We start from the raw sequence: 5,117 nt of genomic DNA, 5'->3' as shown, positions 1-5,117 counted from the left end.
TGGAATTATTTTTGTTACTCCCCTTCTTTATACTATCTGCTCTTCTCTTATTCCATTCCAATCTTCCCTTTCTGTTACCCACAAATGAACCAGTGGGGAAAGAAGGGAACCAAGGCAGAAATGGACAAAGGAAGAATAACCCCGCAGCTTGGCCAGATTTTGCTGACCTGGTCAATAGTCCCAATAATAGGGTCTGTTGTGGGGAATGTAGGGTTAATCTGGGCTGGGGTCAGTCTCAAAGAGTGGATGCAATGATTGTGGCTGTCTCCCAGACTGTAGAAGGGTTTGTCCGAGAGGTGGTGACAGGTGTTCCAGGGGATCAACAGAGTTTGAAGCAGAAGCTCATTCAGCATCTGAGAGGTAGTAACAGAGTCCAGGTATCAGGATAAGAGAGTGAGAAATAGATAAGCAGGTTGTCAAGGTCCAGGACCGAGCTACATTGTCAGGGAAAGTTGACATGAAAACCAGGAAGGTGGACAGAAGCCCAACTGCAAGACCTGAACTTCTGGAGTCAAAATTAGGAAAGCAAAATGCAGCTTGGTGTCTGAGCAAGTACTCCAGAGTTCCCCTCTAGTTCACCGATTATTAGAATAGCAAGACTAATTCCAGCCTCTCTCTAATTACATCCTGGTCATCTTAGTGACCATTTAGGTCAGGGTTGTCAAACTTGTTTTTGCCGGGGGCCATATCAACCTCACGGTGGTTGCTTTCAAAGGGCTGAAATAATTTTAGGACTGTATACATGTAACTGCTCCTTAACTATTAAGGAATTGAAATTCCAGTCAGCCCTTTGAAGGCAACTGTATGAATTGATGTAGCCCTCAGCAAAAACGAGTTTGACATCCCTGGCCTAGGTAATGATAAAACTGAGTTCATAAAGTAGAAGGTCTGTATTACCTATATCTGGTCAGAGCTGAACATGATAAGGACTGACACTTCCCAGCTTTGCAATATTCATACAATACTTCTTTGGAAAAACTCAATGAAGTATACATCTAAATGATAATCAGATACCATTTCAATGAACTCTTGAGGTTTTTAAGGTAAAGATTTACATCATCAATATAAGTAATTTTTACTTTACCAATAGGTTCTATGGATATTTTAACGCCAACTAGTCCCTGGGTAATAAATATCAAGCTTGTGGGCATCTTGTCCAATTATACAGCCACCAGTAACTGTTGACACTGCATATGCTAACTGTGTGCATCATGACAATTATTACAGAATAATTACATCATTACAGAATTGTAATGATTGACATTTATTGAGCATTTACTCTGTAAGATGTCCTGTTGGCATTTACTGGGTTGGCCAAAAAATTTATTTAGTTTTTTACAGAAAATAAAAGACACATTTTTCATTTCCACCAATAACTTTATTGATTTGGATACTTTGAATACATATGCTATCTCCCACGTGGTACAACATTGATTGTTCTCAATTAATGTCTCAATTAGATCACTATCAATCTCAACTGGTCTACCTGACTGTGGGGCATCATTGACCAGCAAGAAATCTCCAGCATGAAACTTTGAAAACCACTTTTGATACTCTCTCTATACACTGCACAAATCTTTATGTGCATTTCAGTTGAGTTTTTATCTTTCTTTTATAAGGCTAAAGCATAATATGCTGAAAATGTTGCATACGCGAGTAATGGGGCGAATGGGAACAACTGTAATTGAACAATTTAAAAAAAGAAAATGTTGCATATTTTCTTCCATCTTCAATAATAAAGTGGCTACACAAAAATTTGCCAATTTTGGTAAGTTTTTAAAATATGCACACTGATATGATAGCTGTCACAATACAACCTAACAAGATTGTTTTGAATGAAGTTAAAGACAACTAAGCACTACTAGAACCATCTTACAGAAGAAACCAAATGAGCTTTTTGGCCAACCCAATACATGCATTAACATTATTACTCACAATAATTCTATGAGGTAGGCATCACTACTATATCCATTTCACAGGCAGGAAACCAGGGCACAGTTGAGTACCACTTTTAGTTGTACCTGGAAGTGTTTCTCACTTCGAACAATTAACATTGTAAAAGAGAGATAAGATATAGCCAAATATGAACAACCACTCTCACTGCCTCCCCACATACTCACCCAAAGGCTGCCTTTATCCTGAATATTTATTTCCGCCCTTTGTTCCATTTGGCATCCAAGCTACTTTAATGCCACCTGTCGACCAACACAGGGAATGGCATCCGTATCTTTGCTGTAATCTTATTTCTCCTTCTCGTGGAATTTTGTCCTGCATCCCTTTTTCTCCCAGTTTAAAAATGCCCATTTTATTCCATGTAACACTTAACACATATTAATACTTAACACTTAACACATATTATTTGCCTCTGAAAAAGAGATGGTTTATGAGATTTATCTAGAGTACAACACTTACTCTAAGAAATGTAGTCTACTATTGTGAATTCTAACAGTTGATTCCATACACATGAATATATTTCTCTACTATAGAGAATACAAGTGGAATGAAAACGGAGATGTGTAAAAGGGTCCTTGAAGGAAAAAAGGGTGACACTATACATTTAGTTTTGTGGTCCTTCTGCCCCTCACGTTCATCTCCTGCATTGTCTGACGTCCATGATGTTGTTTTCTCTAAGCTACTGCAGGATAAGGGTGCTACCTTTGTACGAGTCTTCCATTCAGTTTATAAAGTTCTAGCATAGACAGTAAGTAGAAAATAGATAGGGGGGAGGTCAAGAATAGTCGGGGAAATATAGAATCTAAAGAACTTGAGCCCTGGCTGGTGTGGCTCAGTGTGTTGAGCGCAGGGCTGCGGAACCAGAGGATCACGGTTTGATTCCCAGTTGGGGCACATACCTGTGTTGCAGGCTGGTTCCCTGCAGGCCAGTTCCCAGCAGCAGATGCACACACAAAAAGGCAACCATACATTGATGTGTCTCTCCTTCTCTCCTTCCTCTCTAAAGATAAATGTTAAAAATATTTAAGAAAAGAACTTGAGACACGTGGTCATAAACTAAAGGGGGGGAATGTGGGTGGGAGAGGGTGTGCAGGGTGGAGGGGAATGAAGGGGGAGAATAGAACAACTATAATGGTATAATCAATAAAATGTATTTAAAAAATAAAAAAATAAAGTTCTGTGGTGGCTTCCTCAAAAGTGGGTTCAGCCAGTGTACAGGCAAGCTCTGGGTTGTTAAGGATCTCACAGTAAAGTATAGAAAAGCTAAGAGCCAGCCCAAAGTGAACTGGGGGTGTGGGTTGTATCTCTTTCATGTTTATAGCAAATGCTATTTGGGAAGCTCCATGGGAATGATCTGTAGTTTGTTTTGATCATCACCTCACATATCAAAGGTACCAGAAGTAACCTCCATTTTTAGATAAAACTTTCTGGATTCTTTGCATTGGTTATCCAAAATCTCAGGACGGTGGTGCAGAAAAATCTCAGTTTAGATTCTACTTTCTCCAGATAGTTCCTAGTAATGTAACTTCTTGTCAGAGGTGTTGGTTTTCTGCTTGAAGCTCCAGCTGACCCTCCAGGTGGACCTATGGCCTCTGACAATAGTTCTGTAGGCCACTGAGAGCAGGCTGCACTCTCATTGGACAATTCTAGTGGATCTTCATCTTGGTTACAGCCAGAGTTGTGGTTTCGTGAGGCATAAGACAATTTCAGCTGGGTGTCCAGAGGTCTCCACACAGAAAGAAGACTGTGTCCATTTTCACTCACCACACAGCCATGGCTATAGCCAGAAATAGGAAAACAGCTCTGCTGTTGCTCACACCAGTTGCCAAAGGGGTAACCCTAGTGCGGCTGGAATTCCAGCTTCGTTCTTTGCCAGTCCCAGGAATAATTATTTTATTGAGTCATGCCAAAACCTTCAAAAACTCTCCCACCCAGCCATTTGATGGGGGTTAACAATGATACTGGTCAAGTGCTAGGCTTTTGTGGTCCCAGTTCCCTACCCTCTGCCACACTAGGGCACCAAGTGAGATGGAAAAGATGGCACAGCTGTCAGCAGCACTGAGCTTGGAGCTTCAGTGTTTTCTCACTACCGCCCTCCAAGCAGCTTCTAAGAAGGAAAAAAAAGTTTCTCCTTTATTGAGGCTGTCTTTTCCTGTCCCAGTATTTTTGGCAATGGCAGAGCCAAGGCATACTTGAGGATTGCTGGCCCAATAATTTCATCAGTGTTCCCTCCTCAATTCTTTGATAGTGACCTTTGGCATTCCCTTCATATAATGTAAAGTGCTTTGCAAAATCAGTGTTATGGTGTCTCTTCTAACTAGTCTGAAGCCTCTAATCCATCCCAAATAGAATTTCTGGACATGCTCTTACCTCCTGGAGAACTTTAGCAGAAAAATGACTCAAAACAGGGGTTTTGCTAACGCCCACCCATCCTTTGAAGTCTTCAGTTCTCTAAAGTGGATAGAATTAGAGGTGCCTCAGTCTCATGTCCACACTTCGCATGCGTCCAGCAGTAAAAGAACCCTGTGTCGGAGCCTGGCCTTTCAGTTTGCTTCCTTCAAGTGGTGTTCTTCGCTGACGTTCTTCAGAGTGTGTAGTTTGAGTTTAGGGCCTTTCTCAGTTTCAGTGTTGAGCTTCCTCCTCTAGTGAGCTTCCTTCGGTTCCTCTTAGTGGGTACAGGAATGGGAAGGAAGTTTTGTATAACGTTTTTACCAAAACTTTTCCTACCATTTCCTTTTACAAATAAATGGAGGGCTGGAGAGGGAAGTGATGCAGTCAGATCCATACAACAGAGTAGAGGACTGAGCGCCGGGCTCCTAGACGAGTAGACTAGTCTGCTAGTGCCTCATTTCTCCTGGTTTGTGTGAAAAACAATATTGCAACAGTTTCACACATGCTTTTCCATTTAAAAATATTTGATATTTAAATGACATTACAGATTCAGTTAATGGCTTCCCCTCAGAAGTAAATTTTTATTTAAGTCAGGGTTTCTATTAGAAATGCATTTCTAAATACAAATATTCAATTTCCTTATTGTCTTAGTCAATTTGGGGCATTAAAATACCACAGACTGAGTGGCTTAAACAACAGACATTTATTTGTCACTGTTCTGGAAGCTGGGAAGTCCGAGATCAAGGTGCCAGCAGACTTGGTGTCTGGTTTGG

The 5,117-nt window shown here is 40.8% G+C and overlaps 1 pseudogene; it reads right to left on the bottom strand.

Annotated features, from left to right (window-relative positions):
- Positions 1 to 342: 342 nt before the first annotated feature.
- On the bottom strand, positions 343 to 3,728 carry LOC118981794 (14-3-3 protein theta-like; annotated as a pseudogene).
- Positions 3,729 to 5,117: the final 1,389 nt, after the last annotated feature.

Source organism: Sturnira hondurensis, unplaced genomic scaffold (genome assembly GCF_014824575.4).
Source record: "Sturnira hondurensis isolate 20B ecotype Veracruz unplaced genomic scaffold, ASM1482457v3 Scaffold0024665, whole genome shotgun sequence".
Classification (NCBI taxonomy): Eukaryota; Metazoa; Chordata; class Mammalia; order Chiroptera; family Phyllostomidae; genus Sturnira; species Sturnira hondurensis.
Note: the sequence above shows the minus strand (reverse complement) of the source record. Positions and strands in the feature narration are given on the sequence as shown.